Source organism: Pseudorca crassidens, chromosome 1, assembly GCF_039906515.1.
Source record: "Pseudorca crassidens isolate mPseCra1 chromosome 1, mPseCra1.hap1, whole genome shotgun sequence".
Taxonomy (NCBI): domain Eukaryota; kingdom Metazoa; phylum Chordata; class Mammalia; order Artiodactyla; family Delphinidae; genus Pseudorca; species Pseudorca crassidens.
Window position 1 is genome coordinate 172,335,023 of NC_090296.1, and position 15,873 is coordinate 172,350,895.

General features: G+C 41.7%; 1 long non-coding RNA gene across 11 annotated transcripts in view; it reads right to left on the minus strand.

Moving 5' to 3' along the window:
• Positions 1 to 15,873, minus strand: part of LOC137203598 (uncharacterized) — a 220,998-nt gene that overhangs the window by 59,583 nt on the left and 145,542 nt on the right. For 2 of the 11 annotated variants that reach the window (XR_010933190.1, XR_010933203.1), the window contains one exon: positions 1,145 to 1,422. The exons of 5 other annotated variants lie outside the window; for them this stretch is intronic. This is a non-coding gene — a long non-coding RNA (uncharacterized lncRNA). 4 more of the 11 variants (XR_010933186.1, XR_010933202.1, XR_010933192.1 and 1 more) reach the window with 3 other exon arrangements.

The following is a 15,873-nucleotide window of genomic DNA, read 5'->3' on the forward strand; positions in this document are numbered from 1 at the left end:
CTCACGCAGCTCTGGGATCAGCGCCGTGATTACAGAGGTGAACTCTTTGTCTGAAATCGGATCCAGACCGTGGTTCCAGAGCGGCTCACTCCACTGGTACAGCAGGGAGGTGCTGTCAGAGGCTGAAATCCTCCTCTGAGCTGCAGGAGAGCCGAGGAAAGGATGTCCGGTTCTGCGTATCTGCGGGGCGACTGGCTCCGCAGCTGGGCTGGGCATGCCCTCGAGATGCCAGGACAGGACGCCAAGTGGGTGGGGTCAGGGCACTCCAGCCCGGTGGAGGTCCCAGCTCAACAAGGGCTGTTCCAACCACCCTCCATGCCTCCGTCTCGTAGTCTCAGTGGCAGACACGGTTATCATTTTGAAACAAAAATGTGATCACTGTATATATGTGCCACATCTTCTTTATCCATTCATCTGTTGATGGACACTTAGGTTGCTTCCATGTCCTGACTACTGTAAATAGAGCTGCAGTGAACATTTTGGTACATGACTCTTTTTGAATTATGGTTTTCTCAGGGTATATGCCCAGTAGTGGGATTGCTGGGTCGTATGGTAGTTCTATTTTTAGTTTTTTAAGGAACCTCTGTACCGTTCTCCATAGTGGCTGTATCAATATATACAGTGGAATATTACTCAGCCATAAAAAGAAACAAAATTGAGTTATTTGTAGTGAGGTGGATGGACCTAGAGTCTGTCACACAGAGTGAAGTAAGTCAGAAAGAGAAAAACAAATACCGTATGCTAACACATATATATGGAATCTAAAAAAAAGAAAAAAAGGTCATGAAGAATCTAGGGGTAAGATGGGAATACAGACACAGACCTACTAGAGAATGGACTTGAGGATATGGGGAGGGGGAAGGGTAAGCTGGGACAAAGTGAGAGAGTGGCATGGACATACATACACTACCAAACATAAAATAAATAGCTAGTGGGAAGCAGCCGCATAGCACACTGGGATCAGCTCAGTGGTTTGTGACCACCTAGAGGAGTGGGATAGGGAGGGTGGGAGACACAAGAGGGAAGAGATATGGGAACATATGTATATGTATAACTGATTCACTTTGTTATAAAGTAGAAACTAACGAACCATTGTAAAGCAATTATACTCCAATAAAGATGTTAAAAAAAAAATGTGATCACGTTTCTTTTCCACTCAGTGATCTTTAGTTGTCACTCCTGCCCCCAAAATAAAGGTAAAAACTTGACAGTGACAGGAGAGACACGTGATACCACATTTCCACCAGCTGCTTTCATCAGGGCCCGAGTCCTCGCCCCTCTCCCTTCTCCCTACAGACAGTCTGTGCTTCAGTCATGCAAGGAAATGCAGATTCCTCAAATTAAAGCATCTCCTTTTATATACGACGGACATTTCTTGCTCACTGGGTCAATTCCCGGATAGAATGTAAGTGATGGCAGCGGCTGTAACAAACAGAGACGAACATTTCGGTGTTTAGCACAATAGACGCTCCTTCTTCCTCATGAAGAAGTTCAAGCTGGCATTCCTGGTTGTCCGGAGGCTGCGTGATGACTCAGGGCCACACTTTTGTTCCAGCTTGTGGCTCCGCCCTGCCTGTCCTCTACATGTTGTTGGTGAAATTGATAAAGACACACAGAAAGGCAAGCCCACTTCTGTACAGCTGGGGCCTGCGGAACACATATCACCTTGGTCAGAACTCAGCCACGCGGCCGCCTGGCCTTGGAAGGGAGGCTGGGGGAGGTAGTGTACCCGTGGGCCCCAGCCATGGGGCTGGAGCCATGGGAGAGCAGTGTGCCTTTGTTGGCCTAGGCCATAGTTCTACAGGACACTCTATTTTGTGGCAATTCAGCAAGCTGTTCACATAACCTGTTCACTTTCCTCTAGGTATTTCTACTTCAATAAGTTTGATAAACCCACAAAAAAGAGCATATAGTCCCCTTACCTTTGGACAGTTTCTCAAATGTTTTATAGCTAATTAAATTCTTTACATTAGATATTGAATAGGACTGTTATTGCTTCGACTAGGTATCACAGATAACCCAGGTCATGCGAGCTCCCACTCACAATTTTGGTTACAAGTCACACTGATTCACTTGTTTGGATTCTCCTGTTCCCTTTTCTTATAGAATTTCCTTTCTTCCCCACTCTTGGCTGATAAGTACCTATTAATTTTCAAGAATTTATTAAACATAATCCTCTTTGTGGAGCCTGTTCTAAGCCTCCCATGCAGAACTGACCATTCTATTGTCCGTGCTCTTAGGACACAGAGCGCATCTTCTGTCTAATCCTATAGCATTTTAGTAAACGTATCTGATTCCAATTCCTAGATACTAAGCTCTTTGGATGATAGAGATTATGCTTAACCATCGTTTTATCCCTATTCCCCAGAGAACATAGTAAATGCTTAATAATTCTTTGTTGAATCAAAGTGCACGCAATGTGTAACTGTAACGTAATTCTCAAGCATGGCTCAGTGACTGTCATATTTTATAGTAAAAACACGTGATTTTGAGTGTATAGTCTAACATCCCTTAACCATTTGACAGAAGTAAAGGTAATTTCAGGTATCTAGTTCATTATTTTAGTTTGGGTAAAGCAACAAGATTCAAATACTTGGCTCCTAAGTAATATTTTGATGTCTCTCAATATCTATTTTCCTCCCCATTAGTTATTTATGATGCAAATACGTTAAAAAGCACAACTGCCATTTTTGAGTGAGGAAAACCCAGATTTGAATCTCACTTTACTTCCTACAAGCTATGTGATTGTGGACAAGTAGTTTAATTTAAGCCTTAGTTTCAGGCTATTTGCTACTGGAGTCAAAAGCCCTCATTGTTAATTTACCCATAGTCTGGGTGAGGAAAAGGATGGGATGGGCAGAGAGATGCCTTCAATCCCGAGGTCACTGCCAAAGGTTCTACTGCTGCTGTGGGTACCTGGGTACAGAGAAGCCAGAGCCACCTCACTGTTATTGTTGTTGTTATTACTATTATTATTATTATTGCTTCCAATTCCATGAAGCTCCTCTCTCAAGCAGTAGTTTCACTATTTTAAAAAACCTTTGAATGTATCAATTTTCTTCACCAGGATATTCTAGAAGCACATGAGTTACACATGTGCCCTTTTGCTGCCACACTGTCTAAACCTTGACAGTCTCCCTCCCTCCGATCTGCCTGCCCTGGGCTGTTAGAGCAGGACGCTGCCTCCCAATGTATTACCCCGACAGAGAACAAATGTGCAGCAGTAAATATTATGGTTTCATCTAATGCTTCAACTGTGAAGACAAATGACAGAAAATGTAGTCACGGATACGGAGGTCAAAACCTATTGGTGCGGATATTTCATGGCGACTATTACAATACACTTTTCATGGAGGGCTTATTTATGGGAATCTATTATGAGTCATAGCAACTTATAACACGACGTTCTATGGAAAATTCCATTCTCCACTTGGGCTAAATACCAGACATACAGCACTCACTTTTGATGAATGAGAGTCATAAACATACCCCAACAGGTATAATACAGTAGTTTACAGCTTTAACCTAAATTGATAGATATATTTTTTTCCTCATAAAACAAGAAAAATGGGATAGAATAAGATCTTTGCAATTCTCGGCAGGACAGTTAACGGACCGCAGCCTTGCAGGTGCTATCTCATCACCCGCCTGTCAGAACAGGGTCTCCTCCTGCACCGTTTTCTCACTACCTGTACTGCAGCGTCTTAATCTAGTCTATAAATAGCTTTCTAATTTGAATTAGGATAATGTGCTATCTGTGCCTGTTGGATGTGGTGCAACGTTGTTCGTACTCACTTTAAATCTCACGAAGTCAGAGAGCATTTTTTTCATTCCAGATAGAGCTAAAAATATTCACCCATTAAAATAGTAATCATCATTAAAATTAGCTTGCTGATTTTGCTGATTAATTTCTCAGTAACAAGTATGCTTTCTAAAAAGTTTCAACTGAACATTTTTTGACACAACTAGAATTTTAAAATGTAAGCTATGTAAAGAGGAAGAGGTAATTAAGGAACTACAAATAGAAATTTTAAATCTACTGTAATTTTTAATGATTTTAAGAAAAAAAGTTGTTTTCAAAATAAAAGAGTGAAGAGGATGGAAATGGTTGCTATAACTGGAATGTAGGACTGAGGTCCCTACAGCTTAGTTCTGGACTGTGATTCTCATACCTTGGGAAAGTTGTTTATTTTTGTCTATACGGGAGGGGTGATCCAGTAGGCATAATAAGTGTTCAAGTGATCAGAGCCACTCTTGTAAGATTTAAATATTTTTTTTGCCTGTGTTCTATTTTCATATGCAACAGGCAGGCTTCAAGTTCAGAGGAAGGTTGTAAATCAGTAACAACATAAAAGAGCAACTTTAAATGCACGGATGAAACAAAGGGCTCTTCCTTTTAAGACAGCCATTGGTGCAATTTATTTTGTCTTCAGTATCTTTATTTTAGTTGGAGTTAAAGACTTAAACAAGCTAAAATGCAGTTTTGTTCAACCTTCTTGAAAATTGGGAATTCCCTGGTGGTCCAGGACTCGGTGCTCTCACTGCCAAGGGTTCGATCCCTGGTCGGGGAACTGAGATCCCACAAGCTGTGCAGCACGGCCAAGAAGAATAATTATAAAATAAAATAAATTTAAGAAAAGAAAATTGAGGAAGGGGAAATATGTGTTTTCATTTTAATCCTTTAAGAAAATCAACCACTCACTGTAATCTTAAGAAAAGAGGCCAGTACAAATGCCTCTGATTTTAAAATACATAAAATACGTTTTAAACTGAAGAAAGGAATATTAATTACAAGACAGAAGCCGGTTGAGAAAAGTTTATAAGACAAAGATCAGGAGAAAGATATCATGCTCAGTTGTGTTTAAAATAATGTCTGTATATCATTCAGTATTAATGAAGGCAATGAGATATGCCTTGGCTGTGAATATTTGACGTTTCATACTATTTGTAGTGGACATATGTCATAAAGCAGTAGTGAAATCCAGTATGTCATTGATGACCATCGAATGGTAACTGCCATGGAAACCTGTGACCTTTCTCAGATAATGAATATCGGCAGATCTAGAAAAAGACACAGATTTATTTCAAAAAGATCTGGTGTGTGGCAGGCAGGAAACAGCAGCAGGTAACCCAGGGCTATTCATAGTTCCATGAAAACACACTCACACACATTCCTTTTCTGTTTGGAAGACACAGATCCTAAGTAGTTACATATTTATTTTCAAACATTAAGCTGTAATGGAATCCAGCCGGCTTTAATAATGTAATTTAGCCTAATCTTTTACAGAGCTTTAGTGAGTTATTTTCTAAAATGTTTTAAAGAAAATGTCATTTAAAGCACACATATCTTATTATATAATATCCTGGGCAGGTTTATTGTAAGAGATATTCAACCAAAACATTCATAAAAGGTCATGTATGTATTCTGTGACAGTATGTCTGAGATGTTGAGCATTTAAGAAAAGAAGGTCATCTTGTCTCCTGTAATTTGAAATGTAAACCTGGTTTAGCCTAAGGTGGGATTCCATGAGTAATTATCAGAATAAAATAATATGTTTCTCTCTGTGTGTGTGTGTGTGTGTGTGTGTGTGTGTGTGTAGATTGGTAGGTAGAAAATAGATAGATAGATAGATAGATAGATAGACAGATAGAGATAGAGATAAAGAGATAGAATAGAATAGATAGACATTCAGAGTATCTCAAGTGTCATATATTGGTCTTGGTTCCTAATTAAATTCAGAAGCATAAAAAAGTAAAAGGCTTGAACTATTTTAAAGCCTCTCTATGTGGTATCTCCCAGCTTTCATCTTTCCCCCCTTGCAAACCATCTTCCCTTTAGTTTCCAAAATAATTTAAAAATAAAATAGGAATCTTTCTGGCCCTCCAAAGCACCCCATTGAGACCCAAATCTGCACCCTCCGCCACCCACCTCTCCCACCTCCTCCTGCACCACTCTCCCCTCACTAAGCTCCCGCCCAGGCCAGCACCCCCTCCCCCTGGTCTGTGCATGCCAGCTGTGCTCCGAGGACAGTCCTCAGTGTGTCCGGGGCCAGAGCCCGTGTGGGGAAGCCCTGCCTCCTCCCTCCCGTGGAGCCAACTCTGAGGGCCGCAGGGTCTTGAGAGCACCCCGAGGAAACAGGCTGGGGTCGGGACTTCCCTGAGCATCACCACTTTCCCCTCCAGATTTGACCCCTCCCCTCCCATATTGGCTCTGCTGGGAGGAGTCTTGAATGGGTGCTTTCCCCAGGAGATCCTCATCTCCAGGTGCACCTCTGGGAACCTGAGCTAAAATGAAAGGCCTGGGCACCTCAGATGCCACCGCCTACTCCTTGCTCAGAGCCCTATTCAGGAGCTTTGCATGTCACATGCCCGGGTCCCCAGGGAATCCAGGGAATGGCACCCTCAGAGCTGACGTTTTATATCCCGGGCTAGATTCACTTCACGGGGTGCCTGCTCCCCAGATTTCCCTGGGAGAAGGCCGGGGAAGGCAGACAGCAGAAAGTTGAGCGCTTGCCTCTCAACTTTTCACCATTTGGTGAAGGTTTGTGATACAATATGTAGAAGAATGGAAGTCACATTTAACTTTCAAAATCTGTATCTGAGAGCACATTGAACTGTAATTAATTCAACAAATATTTACTGGGCACTTGCCATGTACTAGGCACTGGCCTAGACATGGGGCTATAAAAGTGAGCAAAACAGACACACGTTTCTGTTCTCATTTAGTTTACATTCTTGTTGGCTGAGAAAGACAAAACACCACCCCAAACTGCAGCAAATTGGGAAGCGTGATAGTGACAGGGCTACGTGGGGCTGTGGTGGTGGCAGTGAGGTGCAGTTCATGAGGGAATAACCTGCAGGCACCTGGGAGAGGAGTGTTCCACCGCACAGAGACAACGGGAGGTGAGAGGCCCCAGGCGGTGTGGAGCAGGCCAGAACAGGCAGTAAAATTCCATTAACTGCAGCACATTAGCTGCTGGCTAATTACAAGGCCCTGGCGCTTTCCCTGAGCAGCCAACAGAGTAAAGGGCCGTCGATTTACACAGGTAGGTAATGGCTCTTGACCTACGTTTCCAGCAGAGCCCAGTAGCAGAATAGTAAATGGCATCCAAATAATAGAATTTTTGTTATAGGAGCTTTTTGGTGAGTTATAGATTCACCTGGGGGCAATATCAGAATGTGAGGTTCCAGAGATCGACAGTAAAGTAAAATTTAGGGATGACAACTCATGATAAAACATAATCTAGAAACAGAGAAAAATTCATTCTGACCGTATAGATCAATTAAGGAGTATTTGTATTAAACTATTCATCACAGAACAAAAAGATTCTACATAAGAGTACTAAGGGGCTTCCCTGGTGGCGCAGTGGTTGAGGGTCCATCTGCCGATGCAGGGGACGCGGGTTCGTGCCCCGGTCTGGGAGGATCCCACGTGCCGCGGAGCGGCTGGGCCTGTGAGCCGTGGCCGCTGAGCCTGCGCGTCCGGAGCCTGTGCTCCGCCACGGGAGAGGCCACAACAGTGAGAGGCCCACGTACCGCAAAAAAAAAAAAAAAAAATAGTACTAGTAGAATGATTTTTCTCTGGAGCAGTTAAAATATGATTTGTTACTCTACAGAGGAAGCCAGATCTACGTTCGCTGCCGTCTGTACTGAAAACCTTTGGTTTTAATTCGTAAACATTGTGCAATATTGTGGCATATAATCAAATTCTTTTCTCAGTTCTATGAAACAGGGGTACCCCGGTTCGTTGCAAAACATAGATGAATAATTAGCCATTGTGTGTGTGTGTGTGTGTGTGTGTGTGTGTGTGTGTGTGTGTGTGTGTACTGTACAGCCTGAGCGCCCCTGTCTGGTGCATCTGTACTCAAGGCCTAGGTCCTGTAGGGACAGAGTAGCTTGCTTTCAAGCACATCTGGCACAGCACCCTGCAGATGTGGCTACTTAGTAACTGTGTGCTGAGGACAACGATTAGGTTGATGACAAATCTGGGTGCTGAGCATAAGAGTTTACTAATTGGTTTCTGGAATTGTTGCCCAGTCTTTAAAAAAAATGGGGCTTTACTTTTTTGTTATTTTTTGTTGTTGCTGTTTTTGGATTAGTGGGTTCTATCATACATTTAGTTAAACTATAAATGCTGCATTCAGCGAGTACATTCTAGTCTTTCTGGGATATGTGTGTTTTGGGAGGATTCTCCAGCCTCATTTTCTACCGTGTCCTGGGAGGGGCCCATCCAAGGAATGAGAAACCTCACGCTGGTCTCCACAGGGCAGGGGCTCTGGATGTACTTCCGGGCTTGGCATGTGTGCTTTAGAGCCTTCCTGAAACTTCTCAATCCTGTGCCTCAGAAAAACACCCAGGTCAGCACTTGGCGGAGCCCCTCTGACTAGAATCTCTCTTATTAAATCTTGCTGTAACGGATGTGATTTTCAAAATTAAAAAAAGAAAAACAGGGCGAGAGGAGCAGTTGGTTGTAAGCATCTTAAGAGAGCTACATGGGAATCAGGCTGCCTTCACGCACAGAGGGTGCTCAAGACTTTTCCAAGTATCCTGCCACCTTTTTACAAACTCTGCTTATGACGGCAGCTCCTGGGATGAGATATTCTGTTCTCTGTGCCACTCAATTAAAATTGGTACCTGTACCATTGGGCTGATTCAAGGAATTTAAGAAAGAAACATATGAGACTAGGAAATCCTGCTCTGAAGAATAAGAAGTTAAAAAAAAGTTTTCAGTACTGTGAGGGGTAGCTGATAGGTCTTTCCTGAAAAACAAGATTAAATAGGAGGGAAATGAACATGGATGTTCCCAGTGAAATTCCACTTCTGGAGCAAGTTGCTGTATCAATCAGCTGGGACTCCAGACAATTAAATGTCTGATTGGACCATAGTAATAATAAAAAGAAGGAAGCCAACTAAAACACAAAGCAGTGAGACAGAAAATGCAATGGAGACCACGTTCGCAGGATCAAAAGTCCCAATGTCTTACTAGAGAAGACCTTTATCAAAACAGGCTGAGACATTTGGTTCCCCTTTGTTGAAACCACAAAGCTGGACAAGGAGCTGGAAGCGGAGTCTGAAGAAGCAGACTTTAGTATTTTAAGCAGTGGGAGGATCGGGCATTGCTTATGGCATTTAGGATTTCAGAGCGACCCCAGAGGCAGGGAAACCCAGCTGCACCCAAGGGTGCAGGCTGACAGAAAAAGGGGAGCGGGTCCTTGGGGCTCAGTTTACGACGGTAAATTTTGCTTTCAGAGTGACAGTAATACGACAACTATCGTAACAGTGCCTGGCCACCTGGTCTGATGGGATCTGCCCTTCCATCCCACCCCAGCTCCACACTATTTATTTCTACCTGCCTACATTTGCCCCCAAGACCTGCAAAGGCCATGGGCACTGAACCAGAGCTGGAACCAGGAAGGGGATGGAAAGGCAGAGGGGCATGGGACCAGCGGCCAGCTTAGGGAAGGGGCGTTGGGGGTGTGGAGGCTGGCTGTGGCAGGTCAAGCTTCTGCTCCAGGAGGTGGTGAAATAGGATGCTCGGTAGACGGGTGACTCACAGGTCTTCTATGGCACAGGATGGTGGAGAAAATTCCATCTCCTTTGTTGAATAAGATTCTAAGTCATGCTTGAAAAATGGATATAGAAGCTCGTATGAACAATAAGTTATTTCACTCTTTTGTTTTAAAATAACCTGTATCACTTTATAGCAGGAAAAATCTACACAGAATGTTGTGGACACGTCCTGATCGTAAGTCTTTGGCATTAAGCTTTCTCCCAGTGAAGAAAGTAAAGAAGAAAATCACTCAAAGATCAGGCTAAAGGTGGCCCAAGACTCACACCTGAGATCATGGTGTGACCACATCAGAACGTCATACCATCTTCTACTTGTGTGCACGTGATCGTCATACCTTACTCTGAGTGCTACCCACAGCAAGCTGGTATTGCTATGAGGTTGATGGCTCAAAAAAGCAACACAAACACACAGAATTTTTTTTTAATTCAATTAGTTCAATTCTTCTCTTTCAGGCAATAAAATATCTAAAAATCACAAACACAGATTTGACTCTCTAATAGCAATTGCTAACGATCTCTGATTATAATGAGTGTGTGATTTTCCTTGGAATGAAATTATCTATTGCTTTTATTTTAAACAAATCAATTTGTGATGGTTCTGAGATTATTCCAGACAAGTAGATCTTATGTATTTCTTCTCCCTTAGGCTTTGAGAGAATTTTGTGGCCACCCTAGCTTCAGGAAAAGCATTAATGTTCCTGGTTCCAGCAATATTTTGTAAAACTGTTAGAAATGCCTGATAGAAATGGATGGAAAGGTGGCAGGGACTATGTCATGATTTTGTTTTCTTTAAGTTCCTTTTATTGTATGTTTGCTGAATTAGTGTGAGATTAGCCTAGTAATTTGGACCCAGGACTATTGATTGGGACCTGCGCCTGCCCTTCCCACTGACTTTTGCAGTAAAAGGACACAAAGTGATTCTCGGAGCTGTAATGTGAAATAATCTAGTGTGTGTGAGCATGTCCTTGCTGGGCCCTGAGAACATTTGGGGAAGGCTGAGTGCCCTAGTCTGTTTGGGCTGCCGTAACAAAATACTACAGACGGGGTAGCTTAAGCAACAGACATTCATATCTCACAGTTCAGGAGGCTGGAAGTCCAAGGTCAAGGTGCTGGCAGGTTTGGTTTCTCCTGAGGCCTCTCTCTTTGGCTTATAGACAGCTACCTTCTTGCTGTGTCCCCACATGGAGGATGGGGCAAGGGGGTTTTCCAGGGTCTCTTTATAAGGGCGTTGATCCCTTTCATGAAGGATCTGCCTTCATGACCTCATCACCTCCCAGAAACCCCACCTCTTAATACCATCACATTGGGGGTTATGTTTCCACATAAGAGTTTGGGGAGGCACAGACATTTAGTTCATAGCAACGAGAATTAGAAAGACCATGGAGAGGCAAGAGGTTGATCAATTTGGTACAGGTGACACTGGGAGTTTTGAGAAGGAATGTTAATTTTAGTTTCCAGTGTTGCTGAAGTGAGTATTTCCATTCAACTTAAGAAATGCTCACTGAGTGCATTTTGGGCCAGGAGATGAAGAGGGTAACTGGACTTCCCTCCAGGCCCCCAGGAGGTGCAGCTGCACAAACTGCACCAATGGTAACAGTGATGGGGTCACTTTACATTTCACATCGAGTTGAAATTGTCAGTGTTCGTTATCAAGTATAAAAAAGATACGGGAAATCATGTAATGAACGCCCAGATCTCCCAGGTTTTCCAAGTGTGACTTATATGCTTCAGACTTCTTCAGGAAATTAAAATGTCCTGATAAGTGTGGAATCCCTTGTCAAGCCCATCCTCCCCTTGATAACCAGTACCCTGAATTTGTCTTCCATTCCTATTTTATGCTACTTTTAGATCTGTGTATTCATAAATTCTCTGTTGTTTCACCTATTTTAAAATTTAAGTGTTAGCACACTGTGTATTCCATTTCTCAAGTAGGTTTTTTTCACAATAGTTTGAATTTATTCTATTACATAAGCACTCTTTCCAACTGGTGTATAGTATTTTGTTGTATGAAAATTCCTCAGTTATTTTTCTGTTCTCCTATTATGCTCATTTGGACCAGTTCTAAGCACAGGGCTTGTAGTAAAGGATCTTTTTTCCTGCCAATCTTTTTTAAGAGGCTGTGTGTGGGATTCGTGGGTTTGTAAGGGATTCTCAGGCTACCTTCCCATCCAGAAGGCAGGCACGTGCTCCCTGAGCAAGCCCAGAAGTGCTTGCTCCTGCAGCTCTGGTCTTGGAAGTAGAAGCCAGGAGGAGGCCCTCGGAGCTGCAGCCACCAGCACAGCTCAGGTGACCCACGAAGGCCACTGAGATGGTGAGATTCTCGCTGCAGCTTCTAAACAAAGGCATCAAAGGTGAGGAGACAGGCTACAGTTTTGTATATGCGAGATCTCAAAAAATGTTACCTTTTTTTCAGAAAGCAACTAAATTTATGTTCTATTAAGATTTTTTTTTAAAAAAAATGTTAGTAAATTAGATTGTTTGATGATAGTTTAATGTGTTCAGTTAGAATTTAGGGAAGAATGAAAGACTCCCAAAGGGAAAAAAAAGCCTTCACAACAGGGGAGGGTGGCACCAGATTGGGTGCCCCTGGCAGCCCTCTGCCCTCTGCCCCAGTCTGGACTCTGGCTTCACTCCACAATCACCTGAAACACTTTTCTGTTACCTATTTCCAGAAGTTCCATCCTTCTCTACTGGTTTAACCCCAGTTTCCTTCATTCTGCTTTCTGGGTTTTTTCTTCCCAGTCATCTTCTAACACGTTAAAAAAAAAGGCCTGCTCTCATGTTTCATATCAAAAACCTCTTTCTTGTTTATCCGATTGTTCCTTTTATCTCTTCTTGCATTCTGTCCTTATTTCAAGAAGGCAACATTCTATCATATTTTTATGGATATTTATATTTTTTTGTAAACAAGATTTTTTTTCTGTTGCTTTTAAGTTTCTGTTCCTTGATGTTTCTCTCTCTCTCTTTTTTTTAACATTTTGCTTATTTATTCTTTTTTTAACACATTATTGACCAGAGACATATTAATACGTCTTTTTTTACCCAAATGTTATTGACTGGAGACGTTTCAATATTCACTTACATAACAAATTGCTGGCCATAGGCGTTAGTTTCTGCAAAAATCCCCCAGTCGGTAATGAGTTAAACAAGTTTGAGACTTTCCTCAGATATCTACAAATGCAATTAGTAAGTGAAAGTGAATGTCCATCTTCAGGTTTACTGGATGTGGCCAAATTACTGTCCAGGAGACCACATTAACTTAGTGTCATGAGCAGAAAATGAGCATGTGACCACACTCCCACCCACTGGGGTTTGTAACCAAGATCCAAAAATGGCACCCTCCCATTCATCCTGACCTTCCTGAGTCTCAGGAGCGAGCCTTAGACATTTAATGTCCTGGATAACAGCCCCCTTTAATAGCCTGTGTTTTAAGCAGCTCTTGACTGATAGCCTGTTAAGTCTCCTCCTCAAGTGCTTAAATTTGTAGACCTTTAATATATACATTTAGTTGTTCTTAGATAAGATATATTCTCTTTTCTTGTTTTTTTTTTTGGTCAGTGAAGTAATTTTTAAGAATTGTTTTATGTATTTTTTTAATCTGGCAAATATGTACACGGCATTGGATTAACATATTTCCTTTTCTTTGGTTTGTAGAATTCATCATTTTAGATCTTTTGAAAAAAATGTGTATGGGACTTCCCTGGTGGCGCAGTGGTTAAGAATCCGCCTGCCAACGCACGGGACACCGGTTCGAGCCCTGGTCTGGGAAGATCCCACATGCCGCGGAGCAACTAAGCCTGTGCACCACGACTACTGAGCCTGCGCTCTTAGAGCCTGTTGCAATGAGAAGCCCACACATCGCAATGAAGAGTAGCCCCTGCTCGCCGCAACGAGAGGAAGCCTGGGCTGAGCAACGAATACCCAACGCAGCCAAAAAAAAAAAAAAAAAAAAAAATGTGTAAATAAGTTTCAGCAGAAGATCCTGTATTCTCCTCTTATTTATACTCTGCATAGATTGTTTATCCAGCTATGTAAATGGGGAAGCACAATGCTACCAAGGACTTATTTCAACTACAGGTGCTGGTGGCTTTGTCCTTATAAAATGTGAGGTCCATCTTAAGAAATATTCTCATGGGAAAGCAGAAATATGACTGTCGGCACTTATAAAGGGCAGCTATATGAAAGCATAACTGCAGAACTAGCATACTCTTTTGAAAAATTAGAACTAATTAATAAGATGAAATCAATTCAACTTCCTTAAGAAAGATCTTCAGTGGTTAATTTTGAAAGATGATGGAAGAATTTGTGTCATTTTAAAAGAAAAGGTGATTGACTTTTTATCTAGATTTTTCACTTATATCAGGAACACATTTAGCCTTATTGTTTTGCTCTGAGCCATATGGACACATACACATGCCAAAACGATTCCACCCAGGCTAACACTTAATTCCTCAAATGGAGAACCATTGTCATCAGGCAAGACTTTAATTAGTTATTGATTTTCATTTTATTATCTAAATTATCTTTCTAATCTACCTCTGTATATATATTAATCTTTTTGTTTATTGTGTTATCTATATTTTATCTGCTAAAGTTTAACTTGAGGACAGGAAGAAATTATATTTGGTAATTATTGTAGAAAATCATAGGAGAAAAAATGATTTTGTCAGTTTTGCTTTTTGTTTGGAGCTTGGAGCTTGTTGGAAATGTATTTTGTTGATTACCATAAAGACCTAATGTTTGCATATTTAACAGTCATCTTCATTGCTATGAAACGAGATTAAGCTTCTTCAAGAATATTTACTTCTGAGGACATTTCTGCTTTATATAGACCATGTATCCTGGAAAAAGAGGAATTCTGGTGAGAAAAGAGTACAGTGAACTGGTGATAGAAAAGGAATTCCCTGGACAGTGTTACAATGACACCTGCACTTGCTTGCCTAGACAGAGACTTTCTCCCAAGGTGTGATGGTTAATTTCATGTGTCAACTTGATTGGATCACGGGGTTACCAGGCATTTAGTTAAACATTGTGTCCGTGAGGGTGTCTCCTGATAAGATTAGCATTGAGCTGGTGGACTGAGTAAAGCAGAAGACTCTCCCCAATGTGGGGAACTCATCCAATCCCTCAAAGCCCTGAATAGGACAAAAAGGTGGAGGAAGGTTGGATTTGCTCTTTCTGCCTGATTGTTGAGCTGGAACATCAGTGCTTCTCGTGTCCTTGGACTGGGACTTACACCATCGGCTCTCCCTGTAGATCACAGGAGTCTCAGCTTACATGACAGCACGAACCCATCCCTCATAATAAATCACATATACACATGGATATATATGTGTGTGTGTATATATATATATATACATGGATATATATGTGTGTGTGTATATATATATACACACACATATATTTCCTATCCAACATACCCTATTGGTTCTGTTTCTCTGGAGAGCTCTAATATGAGAGTTGTACAATATTAGTATCTAAATGATGCAGGATGCAGACCTTGCATTTTGAAATGTCCAAGGAGAAGTTGAGCTGAGCACACAAATATTGACTCACCTTAAAATATGATAGGCTTTTACTCTGCAATAAAGGAAGTAAAATTTTAAAAAGAGGGAACTGGTTAGAAAGTATGACTTGTAAACTTGTAAATTGTATATCTTAAGCAATTTTTAAAACGAGTTAACCATTTCCCCTTTTTCCTTTCAAGAGCATCCATTATGATATTTTCTAATAAGAAAAGTCAACCCTTTACAATTAGGGAAGTTGCTAAAGATGATCAGAACTGATTATTTGAGAGAATCTCATTTCAACCATTTCTACATTGGATCAGCATTTCTGTGGTAATTGCTTTTGAACTGACTCAGGTTATGAGAATTGAAAACATTTACTCACATGACTTCTACCTCAGTCAACTGTCTGAAAATTAACATGGTACTAGAATAGTGAGGGTTTGGAATGGTAACTACTGAGTTACTGATTTATATATAGCAGATATGTTTTAAAATGCTCAACAAAGAAGGGCCCCTGTCCCTGTCTTTCCCTCGTCTTCACCTACCCTGCAAAACAGTCCTCTCCAGGGTGAGGGAGCTGAACTGAGTGAGCAGGCAGCCCAAAGTGGAGGGAGTCTTGCAGTGTGGTCACCAGAGGCTGACTGTGGACCAGCAACAATAACGTTCAGGGAACAATTTTCATGGGCCAAGTATTGTGCTCAGAACTGCTTTTTAGATTCATTCTAATTTTATCACCCAAGCATCCTGTGAAGAGCCTACTATTATCATTTCCATTCTACGGGGAAGGGGACTG